General features: G+C 46.5%; 16 non-coding genes and 36 pseudogenes across 16 annotated transcripts; all 52 read right to left on the reverse strand.

Annotated features, from left to right (window-relative positions):
* Nucleotides 1-140: 140 nt before the first annotated feature.
* LOC136760985 (uncharacterized) lies at nt 141-259 on the reverse strand (annotated as a pseudogene).
* Nucleotides 260-474: 215 nt separating this feature from the next.
* On the reverse strand, nt 475-593 carry LOC136761756 (uncharacterized; annotated as a pseudogene).
* Nucleotides 594-809: 216 nt separating this feature from the next.
* On the reverse strand, nt 810-928 carry LOC136761948 (uncharacterized; annotated as a pseudogene).
* Nucleotides 929-1,143: 215 nt separating this feature from the next.
* LOC136761064 (uncharacterized) lies at nt 1,144-1,262 on the reverse strand (annotated as a pseudogene).
* Nucleotides 1,263-1,478: 216 nt separating this feature from the next.
* Nucleotides 1,479-1,597, reverse strand: LOC136760882 (uncharacterized; annotated as a pseudogene).
* A 230-nt stretch (nt 1,598-1,827) lies between these two features.
* On the reverse strand, nt 1,828-1,946 carry LOC136762446 (5S ribosomal RNA). The gene has a single exon (XR_010820645.1). It is a non-coding gene; the product is annotated as a 5S ribosomal RNA (ribosomal RNA).
* Nucleotides 1,947-2,169: 223 nt separating this feature from the next.
* Nucleotides 2,170-2,288, reverse strand: LOC136760823 (uncharacterized; annotated as a pseudogene).
* Nucleotides 2,289-2,497: 209 nt separating this feature from the next.
* On the reverse strand, nt 2,498-2,616 carry LOC136761513 (uncharacterized; annotated as a pseudogene).
* Nucleotides 2,617-2,836: 220 nt separating this feature from the next.
* Nucleotides 2,837-2,955, reverse strand: LOC136761244 (uncharacterized; annotated as a pseudogene).
* A 209-nt stretch (nt 2,956-3,164) lies between these two features.
* LOC136762655 (5S ribosomal RNA) lies at nt 3,165-3,283 on the reverse strand. The gene has a single exon (XR_010820849.1). It is a non-coding gene; the product is annotated as a 5S ribosomal RNA (ribosomal RNA).
* Nucleotides 3,284-3,509: 226 nt separating this feature from the next.
* LOC136760612 (5S ribosomal RNA) lies at nt 3,510-3,628 on the reverse strand. The gene has a single exon (XR_010820232.1). It is a non-coding gene; the product is annotated as a 5S ribosomal RNA (ribosomal RNA).
* Nucleotides 3,629-3,851: 223 nt separating this feature from the next.
* Nucleotides 3,852-3,970, reverse strand: LOC136760824 (uncharacterized; annotated as a pseudogene).
* A 209-nt stretch (nt 3,971-4,179) lies between these two features.
* LOC136761514 (uncharacterized) lies at nt 4,180-4,298 on the reverse strand (annotated as a pseudogene).
* Nucleotides 4,299-4,518: 220 nt separating this feature from the next.
* On the reverse strand, nt 4,519-4,637 carry LOC136761300 (uncharacterized; annotated as a pseudogene).
* Nucleotides 4,638-4,845: 208 nt separating this feature from the next.
* On the reverse strand, nt 4,846-4,964 carry LOC136762656 (5S ribosomal RNA). Its single transcript, XR_010820850.1, has one exon. It is a non-coding gene; the product is annotated as a 5S ribosomal RNA (ribosomal RNA).
* Nucleotides 4,965-5,190: 226 nt separating this feature from the next.
* LOC136761130 (uncharacterized) lies at nt 5,191-5,309 on the reverse strand (annotated as a pseudogene).
* Nucleotides 5,310-5,520: 211 nt separating this feature from the next.
* On the reverse strand, nt 5,521-5,639 carry LOC136762541 (5S ribosomal RNA). Its single transcript, XR_010820738.1, has one exon. It is a non-coding gene; the product is annotated as a 5S ribosomal RNA (ribosomal RNA).
* Nucleotides 5,640-5,848: 209 nt separating this feature from the next.
* Nucleotides 5,849-5,967, reverse strand: LOC136761773 (uncharacterized; annotated as a pseudogene).
* Nucleotides 5,968-6,192: 225 nt separating this feature from the next.
* Nucleotides 6,193-6,311, reverse strand: LOC136760941 (uncharacterized; annotated as a pseudogene).
* Nucleotides 6,312-6,522: 211 nt separating this feature from the next.
* LOC136760953 (uncharacterized) lies at nt 6,523-6,641 on the reverse strand (annotated as a pseudogene).
* Nucleotides 6,642-6,860: 219 nt separating this feature from the next.
* Nucleotides 6,861-6,979, reverse strand: LOC136762192 (uncharacterized; annotated as a pseudogene).
* Nucleotides 6,980-7,195: 216 nt separating this feature from the next.
* On the reverse strand, nt 7,196-7,314 carry LOC136761003 (uncharacterized; annotated as a pseudogene).
* A 209-nt stretch (nt 7,315-7,523) lies between these two features.
* Nucleotides 7,524-7,642, reverse strand: LOC136761998 (5S ribosomal RNA). The gene has a single exon (XR_010820421.1). It is a non-coding gene; the product is annotated as a 5S ribosomal RNA (ribosomal RNA).
* A 211-nt stretch (nt 7,643-7,853) lies between these two features.
* LOC136760801 (uncharacterized) lies at nt 7,854-7,972 on the reverse strand (annotated as a pseudogene).
* A 211-nt stretch (nt 7,973-8,183) lies between these two features.
* Nucleotides 8,184-8,302, reverse strand: LOC136762542 (5S ribosomal RNA). Its single transcript, XR_010820739.1, has one exon. It is a non-coding gene; the product is annotated as a 5S ribosomal RNA (ribosomal RNA).
* A 210-nt stretch (nt 8,303-8,512) lies between these two features.
* On the reverse strand, nt 8,513-8,631 carry LOC136761774 (uncharacterized; annotated as a pseudogene).
* A 227-nt stretch (nt 8,632-8,858) lies between these two features.
* On the reverse strand, nt 8,859-8,977 carry LOC136761235 (uncharacterized; annotated as a pseudogene).
* A 216-nt stretch (nt 8,978-9,193) lies between these two features.
* LOC136762673 (5S ribosomal RNA) lies at nt 9,194-9,312 on the reverse strand. The gene has a single exon (XR_010820866.1). It is a non-coding gene; the product is annotated as a 5S ribosomal RNA (ribosomal RNA).
* A 210-nt stretch (nt 9,313-9,522) lies between these two features.
* LOC136760797 (5S ribosomal RNA) lies at nt 9,523-9,641 on the reverse strand. The gene has a single exon (XR_010820289.1). It is a non-coding gene; the product is annotated as a 5S ribosomal RNA (ribosomal RNA).
* Nucleotides 9,642-9,857: 216 nt separating this feature from the next.
* LOC136762392 (5S ribosomal RNA) lies at nt 9,858-9,976 on the reverse strand. Its single transcript, XR_010820592.1, has one exon. It is a non-coding gene; the product is annotated as a 5S ribosomal RNA (ribosomal RNA).
* Nucleotides 9,977-10,186: 210 nt separating this feature from the next.
* On the reverse strand, nt 10,187-10,305 carry LOC136762623 (5S ribosomal RNA). Its single transcript, XR_010820817.1, has one exon. It is a non-coding gene; the product is annotated as a 5S ribosomal RNA (ribosomal RNA).
* Nucleotides 10,306-10,530: 225 nt separating this feature from the next.
* On the reverse strand, nt 10,531-10,649 carry LOC136761186 (uncharacterized; annotated as a pseudogene).
* A 210-nt stretch (nt 10,650-10,859) lies between these two features.
* LOC136761500 (uncharacterized) lies at nt 10,860-10,978 on the reverse strand (annotated as a pseudogene).
* A 216-nt stretch (nt 10,979-11,194) lies between these two features.
* Nucleotides 11,195-11,313, reverse strand: LOC136762419 (5S ribosomal RNA). The gene has a single exon (XR_010820618.1). It is a non-coding gene; the product is annotated as a 5S ribosomal RNA (ribosomal RNA).
* Nucleotides 11,314-11,521: 208 nt separating this feature from the next.
* LOC136761886 (uncharacterized) lies at nt 11,522-11,640 on the reverse strand (annotated as a pseudogene).
* A 208-nt stretch (nt 11,641-11,848) lies between these two features.
* LOC136761674 (uncharacterized) lies at nt 11,849-11,967 on the reverse strand (annotated as a pseudogene).
* Nucleotides 11,968-12,177: 210 nt separating this feature from the next.
* On the reverse strand, nt 12,178-12,296 carry LOC136761933 (uncharacterized; annotated as a pseudogene).
* Nucleotides 12,297-12,512: 216 nt separating this feature from the next.
* On the reverse strand, nt 12,513-12,631 carry LOC136762363 (5S ribosomal RNA). The gene has a single exon (XR_010820564.1). It is a non-coding gene; the product is annotated as a 5S ribosomal RNA (ribosomal RNA).
* Nucleotides 12,632-12,841: 210 nt separating this feature from the next.
* Nucleotides 12,842-12,960, reverse strand: LOC136762624 (5S ribosomal RNA). The gene has a single exon (XR_010820818.1). It is a non-coding gene; the product is annotated as a 5S ribosomal RNA (ribosomal RNA).
* A 225-nt stretch (nt 12,961-13,185) lies between these two features.
* LOC136761187 (uncharacterized) lies at nt 13,186-13,304 on the reverse strand (annotated as a pseudogene).
* Nucleotides 13,305-13,514: 210 nt separating this feature from the next.
* On the reverse strand, nt 13,515-13,633 carry LOC136761501 (uncharacterized; annotated as a pseudogene).
* Nucleotides 13,634-13,849: 216 nt separating this feature from the next.
* LOC136762013 (uncharacterized) lies at nt 13,850-13,968 on the reverse strand (annotated as a pseudogene).
* Nucleotides 13,969-14,176: 208 nt separating this feature from the next.
* On the reverse strand, nt 14,177-14,295 carry LOC136762008 (uncharacterized; annotated as a pseudogene).
* A 210-nt stretch (nt 14,296-14,505) lies between these two features.
* Nucleotides 14,506-14,624, reverse strand: LOC136761502 (uncharacterized; annotated as a pseudogene).
* A 216-nt stretch (nt 14,625-14,840) lies between these two features.
* Nucleotides 14,841-14,959, reverse strand: LOC136762420 (5S ribosomal RNA). Its single transcript, XR_010820619.1, has one exon. It is a non-coding gene; the product is annotated as a 5S ribosomal RNA (ribosomal RNA).
* Nucleotides 14,960-15,167: 208 nt separating this feature from the next.
* LOC136761734 (uncharacterized) lies at nt 15,168-15,286 on the reverse strand (annotated as a pseudogene).
* A 225-nt stretch (nt 15,287-15,511) lies between these two features.
* LOC136761188 (uncharacterized) lies at nt 15,512-15,630 on the reverse strand (annotated as a pseudogene).
* A 210-nt stretch (nt 15,631-15,840) lies between these two features.
* Nucleotides 15,841-15,959, reverse strand: LOC136761503 (uncharacterized; annotated as a pseudogene).
* Nucleotides 15,960-16,175: 216 nt separating this feature from the next.
* On the reverse strand, nt 16,176-16,294 carry LOC136762489 (5S ribosomal RNA). The gene has a single exon (XR_010820687.1). It is a non-coding gene; the product is annotated as a 5S ribosomal RNA (ribosomal RNA).
* A 215-nt stretch (nt 16,295-16,509) lies between these two features.
* On the reverse strand, nt 16,510-16,628 carry LOC136761887 (uncharacterized; annotated as a pseudogene).
* Nucleotides 16,629-16,836: 208 nt separating this feature from the next.
* LOC136762009 (uncharacterized) lies at nt 16,837-16,955 on the reverse strand (annotated as a pseudogene).
* Nucleotides 16,956-17,165: 210 nt separating this feature from the next.
* On the reverse strand, nt 17,166-17,284 carry LOC136761643 (uncharacterized; annotated as a pseudogene).
* Between the last annotated feature and the right edge of the window lie 88 nt (nt 17,285-17,372).

Raw genomic sequence — 17,372 nt, forward strand, 5'->3', positions numbered from 1 at the left:
AAAGAAAAATGGAGGGAAAAATACCAGAGCAGCAAATGGTGTTGAAAGTAGCCGGGTACGTGTACAAATCCTCAATTATAACACCTCCAGACAGAAAGAGAGTATTAAGAGCTAGAATGAAGTTACTCAGGAGACTAAAAAGCTTGCAGCACCAGGTATTTCCAGAAGGTCTCCCATCCAAGTACTGACCAGGTCTTGCCCCGTTTAGCTTCCAAGATCTGATGAGATCGGGCGCGTTCAGGACGGTGTGGCCGCAAACCTAGAGGCCTGGCTGCATGATGTCTCTAAAAGGCTGGCGGGTATTGACGGAAGTTCCAGCAAAAAAAAAAGAAATAAGAAAAATGGAGGGAAAAATATCAGTGCAGCAAAGGGTGTTAAATGTAGCTGGGTACGTGTACAATACTTCAATTATATCTCCTCCAGACAGAAAGCGAGTATTAAGAGCGACGATGAAGTTACCCAAGTGATGTAAAAAGCTTGCAGCACCTGGTATCTCCAGGAGGTCTCTCATCTAAGTACTGACCAGGCCCTGCCCCGTTTAGTTTCCGAGATCTGACGAGATCGTGCGCATTCAGGATGGTGTGGCCACAAGCCGAGATGCCTGGCTGCATGATGTCTCTTAAAGGCTGGAGGATATTGACAGAACTTCCAGCAAAATAAAGAAGAAAAAAGAAAAATGGAGGGAAAAATATCAGTGCAGCAAAGGGAGTTGAAAGTAGCCGGGTACGTGTACAATTCTTCAATTATATCTCCTCCAGACAGAAAGAGAGTATTAAGAGCTATGATGAAGTTACCCAGGAGACGTAAGAAGCTTGCAGCACCTGGTATTTCCAGGAGGTCTCCCATCCAAGTACAGAATAGACACTGCCCCGTTTAGCTTCCGAGATCTGATGAGATTGGGCGCGTTCAGGACGGTGTGGCCGCAAACCAAAAGGCCTGGCTGCATGATGTCTCTTAAAGGCTGGCGGGTATTGACGGAACTGCCAGCAAAAAAAAAAGAAATAAGAAAAATGGAGTGAAAAATTTCAGTGCAGCAAAGGGAGTTGAAAGTAGCCGGGTACGTGTACAATTCTTCAATTATATCTCCTCCAGACAGAAAGAGAGTATTAAGAGCTATGATGAAGTTACCCAGGAGACGTAAGAAGCTTGCAGCACCTGGTATTTCCAGGAGGTCTCCCATCCAAGTACTGATCAGGCCCTGCCCCGTTCAGCTTCCGAGATCTGACGAAATCGGGCACGTTCAGGACGGTGTGGCCGCAAACAAAGAGGCCTGGCTGCATGATGTCTCTTAAAGGCTGGCGGGTATTGATGGAACTTCCAGCAAAAAAAATAAGAAAAAAGAAAAATGGAGAGAAACAAATCAGTGCAGCAAAGGGTTTTGAAAGTAGCCGGGTACGTGTACAATTCTTCAATTATATCTCCTCCAGACAGAAAGAGAGTATAAAGAGCTACGATGAAGTTTCCCAGGAGACGTAAAAATCTTGCAGCACCTGGTATTTCCAGGAGGTCACCCATCGAAGTACTGACCAGGCCCTGCCCCATTTAGCTTCCGAGATCTGACGAGATCGTGCGCATTCAGGATGGTGTGGCCGCAAGCCGAGAGGCCTGGCTGCATGATGTCTCTTAATGGCTGGCGGGTATTGACGGAACTTCCAGCAAAAAAAAAAAAAAAAAAAAAAAAAAGAAAAAGAAAAATGGAGGGAAAAATATCAGTGCAGTAATGGGTTTTGAAAGTAGCCGGGTACGTGTACAGTTCTTCAATTATATCTCCTCCAGACAGAAAGAGAGTATTAAGAGCTACGATGAAGTTACCCAGGAGACGTAAAAAGCTTGCAGCACCTGGTATTTCTAGGAGGTCACCCATCCAAGTACTGACCAGGCCCTGCCCCGTTTAGCTTCCGAGATCTTACGAGATCGGGCGCATTCAGGACGGTGTGGCCACAAGCCGAGAGGCCTGGCTGCATGATGTCTCTTAATGGTTGGCGGGTTTTGACGGAACTTCCAGCAAAAAAAAAAAAAAAAAAAAAAAAAGAAAAATGGATGGAAAAATATCAGTGCAGCAAAGGGTGTTGACAGTAGCTGGGTACGTGTACAATACTTCAATTATGTCTCCTCCAGACAGAAAGAGAGTTTTAAGAGCTACGATGAAGTTACCCAGGAGACGTAAAAAGCTTGCAGCACCTGGTATTTCTAGAAGGTCAGCCATCCAAGTACTGACCAGGCCCTGCCCCGTTTAGCTTCCGAGATCTTACGAGATCGGGCGCATTCAGGACGGTGTGGCCACAAGCCGAGAGGCCTGGCTGCATTATGTCTCTTAAAGGTTGGCGGATATTGACGAACTTCCAGCAAAAAAAAAAAAGAAAAATGGAGGGAAAAATATCAGTGCAGCAAAGGCTGTTGAAAGTAGCCGGGTACGTGTACAATTCTTCAATAATATCTCCTCCAGACTGAAAGAGAGTATTAAGAGCTACGATGAAGTTACCCAGGAGACGTAAAAAGCTTGCAGCACCTGGTATTTCCAGGAGGTCACCCAACCAAGTACTGACCAGACCCTGCCCCGTTTAGCTTCCGAGATATGATGAGATCAGGCGCGTTCAGGACGGTGTGGACGCAAGCCGAGAGGCCTGGCTGCATGATGTCTCTTAAAGGCTGGCAAGTATTGACGGAACTTCCAGCAAAAAAAAAAAAAAAAAAAAATAGAAAAAGGGAGGGAAAAATATCAGTGCAGCAAAGGGTGTTGAAAGTAGCCGGGTACGTGTACAATTCTTCAATTATATCTCCTCCAGACAGAAAGAGAGAATTAAGAGCTACGATAAAGTTACCCAGGAGACGTAAAAGCTTGCAGCACCAGGTATTTCCAGGAGGTCTCCCATCCAAGTACTGACCAGGCCCTGCCCCATTCAGTTTCCGAGATCTGACGAAATCGGGCACGTTCAGGACGGTGTGGCCGCAAACAAAGAGGCCTGGCTGCATGATGTCTCTTAAAGGCTGGCGGGTATTGATGGAACTTCCAGCAAAAAAAATAAGAAAAATAGAGGGAAAAATACCAGTGCAGCAAAGGCTGTTGAAAGTAGCTGGGTACATGTACAATTCCTCAATTATAACACCTCCAGACAGATAGAGAGTATTAAGAGCTACGATGAAGTTTCCCAGGAGACGTTAAAAGCTTGCAGCACCAGGTATTTCCTGGAGGTCTCCCATCCAAGTACTGATCAGGCCCTGCCCCGTTTAGCTTCCGAGATCTGACGAGATCGGGCGCTTTCAGGACAATGTGGCCGCAAGCCAAGAGGCCTGGCTGCATGATGTCTCTTAAAGGCTGGCGGGTATTGACGGAACTTCCAGCAAAAAAAAAAAAAAAAAAAAAAGAAAAAGAAAAATGGAGGGAAAAATATCAGTGCTGTAATGGGTTTTGAAAGTAGCCGGGTACGTGTACAATTCCTCAATTATATCTCCTCCAGACAGAAAGAGAGTATTAAGAGCTACGATGAAGTTACCCAGGAGACGTAAAAAGCTTGCAGCACCTGGCATTTCCAGGAGGTCACCCATCCATGTACTGACCAGGCCCTGCCCCGTTTAGCTTCCGAGATCTTACGAGATCGGGCGCATTCAGGACGGTGTGGCCACAAGCCGAGAGGCCTGGCTGCATGATGTCTCTTAATGGTTGGCGGGTTTTGACGGAACTTCCAGCAAAAAAAAAAAAAAAAAAAAAAAAAGAAAAATGGATGGAAAAATATCAGTGCAGCAAAGGGTGTTGACAGTAGCTGGGTACGTGTACAATACTTCAATTATGTCTCCTCCAGACAGAAAGAGAGTTTTAAGAGCTACGATGAAGTTACCCAGGAGACGTAAAAAGCTTGCAGCACCTGGTATTTCTAGAAGGTCAGCCATCCAAGTACTGACCAGGCCCTGCCCCGTTTAGCTTCCGAGATCTTACGAGATCGGGCGCATTCAGGACGGTGTGGCCACAAGCCGAGAGGCCTGGCTGCATTATGTCTCTTAAAGGTTGGCGGATATTGACGAACTTCCAGCAAAAAAAAAAAAGAAAAATGGAGGGAAAAATATCAGTGCAGCAAAGGCTGTTGAAAGTAGCCGGGTACGTGTACAATTCTTCAATAATATCTCCTCCAGACTGAAAGAGAGTATTAAGAGCTACGATGAAGTTACCCAGGAGACGTAAAAAGCTTGCAGCACCTGGTATTTCCAGGAGGTCACCCAACCAAGTACTGACCAGACCCTGCCCCGTTTAGCTTCCGAGATATGATGAGATCAGGCGCGTTCAGGACGGTGTGGACGCAAGCCGAGAGGCCTGGCTGCATGATGTCTCTTAAAGGCTGGCAAGTATTGACGGAACTTCCAGCAAAAAAAAAAAAAAAAAAAAATAGAAAAAGGGAGGGAAAAATATCAGTGCAGCAAAGGGTGTTGAAAGTAGCCGGGTACGTGTACAATTCTTCAATTATATCTCCTCCAGACAGAAAGAGAGAATTAAGAGCTACGATAAAGTTACCCAGGAGACGTAAAAGCTTGCAGCACCAGGTATTTCCAGGAGGTCTCCCATCCAAGTACTGACCAGGCCCTGCCCCATTCAGTTTCCGAGATCTGACGAAATCGGGCGCGTTCAGGATGGTGTGGCCGCAAGCCGAGATCCTGGCTGCATGATGTCTCTTAAAGGCTGGCGGGTATTGACGGAACAGCCAGCAAAAAAAAAAAGAAAAATAGAGGGAAAAATACCAGTGCAGCAAAGGCTGTTGAAAGTAGCTGGGTACATGTACAATTCCTCAATTATAACACCTCCAGACAGATAGAGAGTATTAAGAGCTACGATGAAGTTTCCCAGGAGACGTTAAAAGCTTGCAGCACCAGGTATTTCCTGGAGGTCTCCCATCCAAGTACTGATCAGGCCCTGCCCCGTTTAGCTTCCGAGATCTGACGAGATCGGGCGCTTTCAGGACAATGTGGCCGCAAGCCAAGAGACCTGGCTGCATGATGTCTCTTAAAGGCTGGCGGGTATTGACGGAACTTCCAGCAAAAAAAAAAAAAAAAAAAAAAGAAAAAGAAAAATGGAGGGAAAAATATCAGTGCTGTAATGGGTTTTGAAAGTAGCCGGGTACGTGTACAATTCCTCAATTATATCTCCTCCAGACAGAAAGAGAGTATTAAGAGCTACGATGAAGTTACCCAGGAGACGTAAAAAGCTTGCAGCACCTGGCATTTCCAGGAGGTCACCCATCCATGTACTGACCAGGCCCTGCCCCGTTTAAATTCCAAGATCTGATGAGATCGGGGGCGTTCAGGACGGTGTGGCTGCAAGCCGAGAGGCCTGACTGCATGATGTCTCTTAATGGTTGGCGGGTTGTGACGGAACATCCAGCAAATAAAAAAAAAGAGAAATGGTGGTAAAAATATCAGTGCAGCAAAGGGTGTTGAAAGTAGCCAGGTACGTGTACAATTCTTCAATTATATCTCCTCCAGATTGAAAGAGAGTATTAAGAGCTACGATGAAGTTACACAGGAGACGTAAAAAGCTTGCAGCACCTGGTATTTCCAGGAGGAAACCCATCCAAGTACTGACCAGGCCCTGCCCCGTTTGGCTTCCGAGATCTGACGAGATCGGGCGCGTTCAGGACGGTGTGGCCGCAAGCCAAGATGCCTGGCGGCATGATGTCTCTTAAAGGCTGGCGGGTATTGACGGAACAGCCAGCAAAAAAAAAAAGAGAAATGGAGGGAAAAATATCAGTGCAGCTAAGGCTGTTGAAAGTAGCCGGGTACGTGTACAACTCTTCAATTATATCTCCTCCAGACAGAAAGAGAGAATTAAGAGCTACGATGAAGTTACCCAGGAGACGTAAAAAGTTTGCAGCACCTCGTATTTCCAGAAGGTCACCCATAAAAGTACTGACCAGGCCCTGCCCCGTTTAAATTCTGAGATCTGACGAGATCGGGCGCGTTCAGGACGGTGTGGCCGCAAGCCGAGAGGCCTGGCTGCATGATATCTCTTAATGGCTGGCGGGTATTGACAGAACTTCCAGCAAAAAAAAAAAAAAAAAAAAAGAAAAAGAAAAATGGAGGGAAAAATATCAGTGCAGTAATGGGTTTTGAAAGTAGCCGGGTACGTGTACAATTCTTCAATTATATCTCCTCCGGACAGAAAGAGAGTATTAAGAGCTACGATGAAGTTACCCAGGAGACGTAAAAAGCTTGCAGCACCTGGCATTTCTAGGAGGTCACCCATCCAAGTACTGACCAGGCCCTGCCCCGTTTAAATTCCAAGATCTGATGAGATCGGGGGCGTTCAGGACGGTGTGGCTGCAAGCCAAGAGGCCTGGCTGCATGATGTCTCTTAATGGTTGGCGGGTTTTGACGGAACATCCAGCAAATAAAAAAAAAGAGAAATGGTGGTAAAAATATCAGTGCAGCAAAGGGTGTTGAAAGTAGCCGGGTACGTGTACAATTCTTCAATTATATCTCCTCCAGACTGAAAGAGAGTATTAAGAGCTACGATGAAGTTACCCAGGAGACGTAAAAAGCTTGCAGCACCTGGTATTTCCTGGAGGTCTCCCATCCAAGTACTGACCAGGCCCTGCCCCGTTTAGCTTCCGAGATCTAACGAGATCAGGCGCGTTCAGGACAATGTGGCCGCAAGCCAAGAGGCCTGGCTGCATGATGTCTCTTAAAGGCTGGTGGGTATTGACGGAACTTCCAGCAAAAAAAAAAAAAAAAAAAAAGAAAAATAGAGGGAAAAATACCAGTGCAGCAAAGGGTGTTGAAAGTAGCCGGGTACGTGTACAATTCTTCAATTATATATTCTCCAGACAGAAAGAGAGTATTAAGAGCTACGATGAAGTTCCCCAGGAGACGTAAAAAGCTGGCAGCACCTGGTATTTCCAGACGATCTCCCATCCAAGTACTGACCAGGTCCTGTCCCGTTTAGTTTCCGAGATCTTCCGAGATCGGGCGCGTTCAGGACTGTGTGTCCGCAAGCCGAGAGGCCTGGTTGCATGATGTCTCTTAAAGGCTGGCGGATATTGACGGAACTTCCAGAAATAATAATAAAGAAAAAGAAAAATGGAGGGAAAAATATCAGTGCAGCAATGGGTGTTGAAAGTAACCGGGTACGTGTACAATACTTCAATTATATCTCCTCCAGACAGAAAGAGAGTATTAAGAGCTACGATAAACTTACCCAGCAGACGTAAAAAGCTTGCAGCACCTGGTATTTCCAGGAGGTCTCCCATCCAAGTACTGACCAGGCCCTGCCCCATTCAGTTTCCGAGATCTGACGAGATCGGGCGCGTTCAGGATGGTGTGGCCGCAAGCCGAGATCCTGGCTGCATGATGTCTCTTAAAGGCTGGCGGGTATTGACGGAACTGCCAGCAAAAAAAAAAAAGAGAAATGGAGGGAGAAATACCAGTGCAGCAAAGGTTGTTGAAAGTAGCCGGGTACGTGTACAATACTTGAATTATATCTCCTCCAGACAGAAAGAGAGTATTAAGAGCTACGATGAAGTTACCCAGGTGACGTAAAAAGCTTGCAGCACCTGGTATTTCTAGGAGGTCTCCCATCCAAGTACTGACCAGGCCCTGCCCCGTTTAGCTTCCGAGATCTGACGAGATCGGGCGCATTCAGGACGGTGTGGCCACAAGCCGAGAGGCCTGGCTGCATGATGTCTCTTAAAGGTTGGCGGGTATTGACGGAACTTCCAGCAAAAAAAAAAAAAAGAAAAATGGATGGAAAAATATCAGTGCAGCAAAGGGTGTTGACAGTAGCTGGGTACATGTACAATACTTCAATTATATCTCTTCCAGACAGATAGAGAGTATTAAGAGCTACGATGAAGTTACCCAGGAGTTGTAAAAGCTTGCAGCACCAGGTATTTCCAGGAGGTCTCACATTCAAGTACTGACCAGGTCCTGCCCCGTTTAGCTTCCGAGATCTGACGAGATCGGGCGCGTTCAGGATGGTGTGGCCGCAAGCCGAGACGCCTGGCTGCATGATGTCTCTTAAAGGCTGGCGGGTATTGACGGAACTGCCAGCAAAAAAAAAAAAAGAGAAATGGTGGTAAAAATATCAGTGCAGCAAAGGGTGTTGAAAGTAGCGAGGTACGTGTACAATACTTCAATTATATCTCCTCCAGATTGAAAGAGAGTATTAAGAGCTACGATGAAGTTACACAGGAGACGTAAAAAGCTTGCAGCACCTGGTATTTCCAGGAGGAAACCCATCCAAGTACTGACCAGGCCCTGCCCCGTTTGGCTTCCGAGATCTGACGAGATCGGGCGCGTTCAGGACGGTGTGGCCGCAAGCCAAGATGCCTGGCGGCATGATGTCTCTTAAAGGCTGGCGGGTATTGACGGAACAGCCAGCAAAAAAAAAAAAGAGAAATGGAGGGAAAAATATCAGTGCAGCTAAGGCTGTTGAAAGTAGCCGGGTACGTGTACAACTCTTCAATTATATCTCCTCCAGACAGAAAGAGAGAATTAAGAGCTACGATGAAGTTACCCAGGAGACGTAAAAAGTTTGCAGCACCTCGTATTTCCAGAAGGTCACCCATAAAAGTACTGACCAGGCCCTGCCCCGTTTAAATTCTGAGATCTGACGAGATCGGGCGCGTTCAGGACGGTGTGGCCGCAAGCCGAGAGGCCTGGCTGCATGATGTCTCTTAATGGCTGGCGGGTATTGACAGAACTTCCAGCAAAAAAAAAAAAAAAAAAAAAAAGAAAAAGAAGAATGGAGGGAAAAATATCAGTGCAGTAATGGGTTTTGAAAGTAGCCGGGTACGTGTACAATTCTTCAATTATATCTCCTCCGGACAGAAAGACAGTATTAAGAGCTACGATGAAGTTACCCAGGAGACGTAAAAAGCTTGCAGCACCTGGCATTTCTAGGAGGTCACCCATCCAAGTACTGACCAGGCCCTGCCCCGTTTAAATTCCAAGATCTGATGAGATCAGGGGCGTTCAGGACGGTGTGGCTGCAAGCCAAGAGGCCTGGCGGCATGATGTGTCTTAAAGGCTGGCGGGTATTGATGGAACTTCCAGCAAAAAACAAAAGAAAAAAGAAAAATGGAGGGAAAAATATCAGTGCAGTAATGGGTTTTGAAAGTAGCCGGGTACGTGTACAATTCTTCAATTATATCTCCTCCAGACAGATAGAGAGTATTAAGAGCTACGATGAAGTTACCCAGGAGACGTAAAAAGCTTGCAGCACCTGGTATTTCTAGGAGGTCTCCCATCCAAGTACTGACCAGGCCCTGCCCCGTTTAGCTTCCGAGATCTGACGAGATCGGGCGCATTCAGGATGGTGTGGCCGCAAGCCGAGAGGCCTGGCTGCATGATGTCTCTTAAAGGCTGGCGGGTATTGACGGAACTGCCAGCAAAAAAAAAAAAGAAAAATAGAGGGAAATATACCAGTGCAGCAAAGGGTGTTGAAAGTAGCCGGGTACGTGTACAATTCTTCAATTATATCTCCTGGAGACAGAAAGAGAGTATTAAGAGCTACGATGAAGTTACCCAGGAGACGTAAAAAGCTTGCAGCACCTGGTATTTCTAGGAGGTCTCCCATCCAAGTACTGACCAGGCCCTGCCCCGTTTAGCTTCCGAGATCTGACGAGATCGGGCGCATTCAGGACGGTGTGGCCGCAAGCCGAGAGGCCTGGCTACATGATGTCTCTTAAAGGCTGGCGGATATTGACGGAACTTCCAGCAAAAAAATAAAATAAAAAGAAAAATGGAGGGAAAAATATCAGTGCAGCAAAGGGTGTTGAAAGTAGCCTAGTACGTGTACAATTCTTCAATTATATCTCCTCCAGACAGAAAGAGAGTATTAAGAGCTACGATGAAGTTACCCAGGAGACGTAAAAGGCTTGCAGCACCTGGTATTTCTCGGAGGTCTCCCATCCAAGTACTGACCAGGCCCTGCCCCGTTTAGCTTCCGAGATCTGACGAGATCGGGCGCGTTCAGGATGGTGTGGCCGCAAGCCAAGATGCCTGGCTGCATGATGTCTCTTAAAGGCTGGCGGGTATTGACGGAACAGCCAGCAAAAAAAAAAAAGAAAAATAGAGGGAAATATACCATTGCAGCAAAGGGTGTTGAAAGTAGCCGGGTACGTGTACAATTCTTCAATTATATCTCCTGGAGACAGAAAGAGAGTATTAAGAGCTACGATGAAGTTACCCAGGAGACGTAAAAAGCTTGCAGCACCTGGTATTTCTAGGAGGTCTCCCATCCAAGTACTGACCAGGCCCTGCCCCGTTTAGCTTACGAGATCTGACGAGATCGGGCGCATTCAGGACGGTGTGGCCGCAAGCCGAGAGGCCTGGCTACATGATGTCTCTTAATGGCTGGCGGGTATTGACGGAACTTCCAGCAAAAAAAAAAAAAAAAAAAAAAGAAAAAGAAAAATGGAGGGAAAAATATCAGTGCAGTAATGGGTTTTGAAAGTAGCTGGGTACGTGTACAATACTTCAATTATATCTCCTCCAGACAGATAGAGAGTATTAAGAGCTACGATAAAGTTACCCAGGAGACGTAAAAGCTTGCAGCACCAGGTATTTCCAGGAGGTCTCACATTCATGTACTGACCAGGTCCTGCCCCGTTTAGCTTCCGAGATCTGACGAGATCGGGCGCGTTCAGGATGGTGTGGCCGCAAGCCGAGATGCCTGGCTGCATGATGTCTCTTAAAGGCTGGCAGGTATTGACGGAACTGCCAGCAAAAAAAAAAAAGAAAAATAGAGGGAAATATACCAGTGCAGCACAGGGTGTTGAAAGTAGCCGGGTACGTGTACAATTCTTCAATTATATCTCCTGGAGAAAGAAAGAGAGTTTTAAGAGCTACGATGAAGTTACCCAGGAGACGTAAAAAGCTTGCAGCACCTGGTATTTCCAGGAGGTCACACATCCAAGTACTGACCAGGCCCTGCCCCGTTTAGCTTCCGAAATCTGATATGATCGGGCGCGATCAGGACGGTGTGACTACAAGCCAAGAGGCCTGGCTGCATGATGTCTCTTAAAGGCTGGCGGATATTGACGGAACTTCCAGCAAAAAAATAAAATAAAAAGAAAAATGGAGGGAAAAATATCAGTGCAGCAAAGGGTGTTGAAAGTAGCCTAGTACGTGTACAATTCTTCAATTATATCTCCTGGAGACAGAAAGAGAGTATTAAGAGCTACGATGAAGTTACCCAGGAGACGTAAAAGGCTTGCAGCACCTGGTATTTCTAGGAGGTCTCCCATCCAAGTACCGACCAGGCCCTGCCCCGTTTAGCTTCCGAGATCTGACGAGATCGGGCGCATTCAGGACGGTGTGGCCGCAAGCCAAGAGGCCTGGCTGCATGATGTCTCTTAAAGGTTGGCGGGTATTGACGGAACTTCCAGCAAAAAAAAAAAAAAAAATGGATGGAAAAATATCAGTGCAGCAAAGGGTGTTGACAGTAGCTGGGTACGTGTACAATACTTCAAATATATCTCCTCCAGACAGATAGAGAGTATTAAGAGCTACGATAAAGTTACCCAGGAGACGTAAAAGCTTGCAGCACCAGGTATTTCCAGGAGGTCTCACATTCATGTACCGACCAGGTCCTGCCCCGTTTAGCTTCCAAGATCTGACGAGATCGGGCGAGTTCAGGATGGTGTGGCCGCAAGCCGAGATGCCTGGCTGCATGATGTCTCTTAAAGGCTGGCGGGTATTGACGGAATTTCCAGCAAAAAAAAAAAAAAAAATGGATGGAAAAATATCAGTGCAGCAAAGGGTGTTGACAGTAGCTGGGTACGTGTACAATACTTCAATTATAACTCCTCCAGACAGATAGAGAGTATTAAGAGCTACGATAAAGTTACCCAGGAGACGTAAAAGCTTGCAGCACGAGGTATTTCCAGGAGGTCTCACATTCATGTACTGACCAGGTCCTGCCCCGTTTAGCTTCCGAGATCTGACGAGATCGGGCGCGTTCAGGATGGTGTGGCCGCAAGCCGAGATGCCTGGCTGCATGATGTCTCTTAAAGGCTGGCGGGTATTGACGGAACTGCCAGCAAAAAAAAAAAAGAAAAATAGAGGGAAATATACCAGTGCAGCAAAGGGTGTTGAAAGTAGCCGGGTACGTGTACAATTCTTCAATTATATCTCCTGGAGACAGAAAGAGAGAATTAAGAGCTACGATGAAGTTACCCAGGAGACGTAAAAAGCTTGCAGCACCTGGTATTTCCAGGAGGTCTCCCATCCAAGTACTGAGCAGGCCCTGCCACGTTTATCTTCCGAAATCTGATATGATCGGGCGCGTTCTGGACGGTGTGACTACAAGCCAAGAGGCCTGGCTGCATGATGTCTCTTAAAGGCTGGCGGATATTGACGGAACTTCCAGCAAAAAAATAAAATAAAAAGAAAAATGGAGGGAAAAATATCAGTGCAGCAAAGGGTGTTGAAAGTAGCCTAGTACGTGTACAATTCTTCAATTATATCTCCTCCAGACAGAAAGAGAGTATTAAGAGCTACGATGAAGTTACCCAGGAGACGTAAAAGGCTTGCAGCACCTGGTATTTCTCGGAGGTCTCCCATCCAAGTACTGACCAGGCCCTGCCCCGTTTAGCTTCCGAGATCTGACGAGATCGGGCGCATTCAGGATGGTGTGGCCGCAAGCCAAGATGCCTGGCTGCATGATGTCTCTTAAAGGCTGGCGGGTATTGACGGAACAGCCAGCAAAAAAAAAAAAGAAAAATAGAGGGAAATATACCAGTGCAGTAAAGGGTGTTGAAAGTAGCCGGGTACGTGTACAATTCTTCAATTATATCTCCTGGAGACAGAAAGAGAGTATTAAGAGCTACGATGAAGTTACCCAGGAGACGTAAAAAGCTTGCAGCACCTGGTATTTCTAGGAGGTCTCCCATCCAAGTACTGACCAGGCCCTGCCCCGTTTAGCTTACGAGATCTGACGAGATCGGGCGCATTCAGGACGGTGTGGCCGCAAGCCGAGAGGCCTGGCTACATGATGTCTCTTAATGGCTGGCGGGTATTGACGGAACTTCCAGCAAAAAAAAAAAAAAAAAAAAAAGAAAAAGAAAAATGGAGGGAAAAATATCAGTGCAGTAATGGGTTTTGAAAGTAGCTGGGTACGTGTACAATACTTCAATTATAACTCCTCCAGACAGATAGAGAGTATTAAGAGCTACGATAAAGTTACCCAGGAGACGTAAAAGCTTGCAGCACCAGGTATTTCCAGGAGGTCTCACATTCATGTACTGACCAGGTCCTGCCCCGTTTAGCTTCCGAGATCTGACGAGATCGGGCGCGTTCAGGATGGTGTGGCCGCAAGCCGAGATGCCTGGCTGCATGATGTCTCTTAAAGGCTGGCAGGTATTGACGGAACTGCCAGCAAAAAAAAAAAAGAAAAATAGAGGGAAATATACCAGTGCAGCACAGGGTGTTGAAAGTAGCCGGGTACGTGTACAATTCTTCAATTATATCTCCTGGAGAAAGAAAGAGAGTTTTAAGAGCTACGATGAAGTTACCCAGGAGACGTAAAAAGCTTGCAGCACCTGGTATTTCCAGGAGGTCACACATCCAAGTACTGACCAGGCCCTGCCCCGTTTAGCTTCCGAAATCTGATATGATCGGGCGCGATCAGGACGGTGTGACTACAAGCCAAGAGGCCTGGCTGCATGATGTCTCTTAAAGGCTGGCGGATATTGACGGAACTTCAAGCAAAAAAATAAAATAAAAAGAAAAATGGAGGGAAAAATATCAGTGCAGCAAAGGGTGTTGAAAGTAGCCTAGTACGTGTACAATTCTTCAATTATATCTCCTGGAGACAGAAAGAGAGTATTAAGAGCTACGATGAAGTTACCCAGGAGACGTAAAAGGCTTGCAGCACCTGGTATTTCTAGGAGGTCTCACATTCATGTACCGACCAGGTCCTGCCCCGTTTAGCTTCCAAGATCTGACGAGATCGGGCGAGTTCAGGATGGTGTGGCCGCAAGCCGAGATGCCTGGCTGCATGATGTCTCTTAAAGGCTGGCGGGTATTGACGGAATTTCCAGCAAAAAAAAAAAAAAAAATGGATGGAAAAATATCAGTGCAGCAAAGGGTGTTGACAGTAGCTGGGTACGTGTACAATACTTCAATTATAACTCCTCCAGACAGATAGAGAGTATTAAGAGCTACGATAAAGTTACCCAGGAGACGTAAAAGCTTGCAGCACGAGGTATTTCCAGGAGGTCTCACATTCATGTACTGACCAGGTTCTGCCCCGTTTAGCTTCCGAGATCTGACGAGATCGGGCGCGTTCAGGATGGTGTGGCCGCAAGCCGAGATGCCTGGCTGCATGATGTCTCTTAAAGGCTGGCAGGTATTGACGGAACTGCCAGCAAAAAAAAAAAAGAAAAATAGAGGGAAATATACCAGTGCAGCACAGGGTGTTGAAAGTAGCCGGGTACGTGTACAATTCTTCAATTATATCTCCTGGAGAAAGAAAGAGAGTTTTAAGAGCTACGATGAAGTTACCCAGGAGACGTAAAAAGCTTGCAGCACCTGGTATTTCCAGGAGGTCACACATCCAAGTACTGACCAGGCCCTGCCCCGTTTAGCTTCCGAAATCTGATATGATCGGGCGCGATCAGGACGGTGTGACTACAAGCCAAGAGGCCTGGCTGCATGATGTCTCTTAAAGGCTGGCGGATATTGACGGAACTTCCAGCAAAAAAATAAAATAAAAAGAAAAATGGAGGGAAAAATATCAGTGCAGCAAAGGGTGTTGAAAGTAGCCTAGTACGTGTACAATTCTTCAATTATATCTCCTGGAGACAGAAAGAGAGTATTAAGAGCTACGATGAAGTTACCCAGGAGACGTAAAAGGCTTGCAGCACCTGGTATTTCTAGGAGGTCTCCCATCCAAGTACCGACCAGGCCCTGCCCCGTTTAGCTTCCGAGATCTGACGAGATCGGGCGCATTCAGGACGGTGTGGCCGCAAGCCGAGAGGCCTGGCTGCATGATGTCTCTTAAAGGTTGGCGGGTATTGACGGAACTTCCAGCAAAAAAAAAAAAAAAAATGGATGGAAAAATATCAGTGCAGCAAAGGGTGTTGACAGTAGCTGGGTACGTGTACAATACTTCAAATATATCTCCTCCAGACAGATAGAGAGTATTAAGAGCTACGATAAAGTTACCCAGGAGACGTAAAAGCTTGCAGCACCAGGTATTTCCAGGAGGTCTCACATTCATGTACCGACCAGGTCCTGCCCCGTTTAGCTTCCAAGATCTGACGAGATCGGGCGCATTCAGGACGGTGTGGCCGCAAGCCGAGAGGCCTGGCTACATGATGTCTCTTAATGGCTGGCGGGTATTGACGGACCTTCCAGCAAAAAAAAAAAAAAAAAAAAAAGAAAAAGAAAAATGGAGGGAAAAATATCAGTGCAGTAATGGGTTTTGAAAGTAGCTGGGTACGTGTACAATACTTCAATTATATCTCCTCCAGACAGATAGAGAGTATTAAGAGCTACGATAAAGTTACCCAGGAGACGTAAAAGCTTGCAGCACCAGGTATTTCCAGGAGGTCTCACATTCATGTACTGACCAGGTCCTGCCCCGTTTAGCTTCCGAGATCTGACGAGATCGGGCGCGTTCAGGATGGTGTGGCCGCAAGCCGAGATGCCTGGCTGCATGATGTCTCTTAAAGGCTGGCAGGTATTGACGGAACTGCCAGCAAAAAAAAAAAAGAAAAATAGAGGGAAATATACCAGTGCAGCACAGGGTGTTGAAAGTAGCCGGGTACGTGTACAATTCTTCAATTATATCTCCTGGAGAAAGAAAGAGAGTTTTAAGAGCTACGATGAAGTTACCCAGGAGACGTAAAAAGCTTGCAGCACCTGGTATTTCCAGGAGGTCACACATCCAAGTACTGACCAGGCCCTGCCCCGTTTAGCTTCCGAAATCTGATATGATCGGGCGCGATCAGGACGGTGTGACTACAAGCCAAGAGGCCTGGCTGCATGATGTCTCTTAAAGGCTGGCGGATATTGACGGAACTTCAAGCAAAAAAATAAAATAAAAAGAAAAATGGAGGGAAAAATATCAGTGCAGCAAAGGGTGTTGAAAGTAGCCTAGTACGTGTACAATTCTTCAATTATATCTCCTGGAGACAGAAAGAGAGTATTAAGAGCTACGATGAAGTTACCCAGGAGACGTAAAAGGCTTGCAGCACCTGGTATTTCTAGGAGGTCTCCCATCCAAGTACTGACCAGGCCCTGCCCCGTTTAGCTTCCGAGATCTGACGAGATCGGGCGCATTCAGGACGGTGTGGCCGCAAGCCGAGAGGCCTGGCTGCATGATGTCTCTTAAAGGTTGGCGGGTATTGACGGAACTTCCAGCAAAAAAAAAAAAAAAAAAGAAAAATGGATGGAAAAATATCAGTGCAGCAAAGGGTGTTGACAGTAGCTGGGTACGTGTACAATACTTCAATTATAACTCCTCCAGACAGATAGAGAGTATTAAGAGCTACGATAAAGTTACCCAGGAGACGTAAAAGCTTGCAGCACCAGGTATTTCCAGGAGGTCTCACATTCATGTACCGACCAGGTCCTGCCCCGTTTAGCTTCCAAGATCTGACGAGATCGGGCGAGTTCAGGATGGTGTGGCCGCAAGCCAAGATGCCTGGCTGCATGATGTCTCTTAAAGGCTGGCGGGTATTGACGGAATTTCCAGCAAAAAAAAAAAAAAAAATGGATGGAAAAATATCAGTGCAGCAAAGGGTGTTGACAGTAGCTGGGTACGTGTACAATACTTCAATTATAACTCCTCCAGACAGATAGAGAGTATTAAGAGCTACGATAAAGTTACCCAGGAGACGTAAAAGCTTGCAGCACGAGGTATTTCCAGGAGGTCTCACATTCATGTACTGACCAGGTTCTGCCCCGTTTAGCTTCCGAGATCTGACGAGATCGGGCGCGTTCAGGATGGTGTGGCCGCAAGCCGAGATGCCTGGCTGCATGATGTCTCTTAAAGGCTGGCGGGTATTGACGGAACTGCCAGCAAAAAAAAAAAAGAAAAATAGAGGGAAATATACCAGTGCAGCAAAGGGTGTTGAAAGTAGCCGGGTACGTGTACAATTCTTCAATTATATCTCCTGGAGACAGAAAGAGAGAATTAAGAGCTACGATGAAGTTACCCAGGAGACGTAAAAAGCTTGCAGCACCTGGTATTTCCAGGAGGTCTCCCATCCAAGTACTGAGCAGGCCCTGCCCCGTTTATCTTCCGAAATCTGATATGATCGGGCGCGTTCTGGACGGTGTGACTACAAGCCAAGAGGCCTGGCTGCATGATGTCTCTTAAAGGCTGGCGGATATTGACGGAACTTCCAGCAAAAAAATTAAATAAAAAGAAAAATGGA

Source organism: Amia ocellicauda, chromosome 10 (genome assembly GCF_036373705.1).
Source record: "Amia ocellicauda isolate fAmiCal2 chromosome 10, fAmiCal2.hap1, whole genome shotgun sequence".
NCBI lineage: Eukaryota > Metazoa > Chordata > Actinopteri > Amiiformes > Amiidae > Amia > Amia ocellicauda.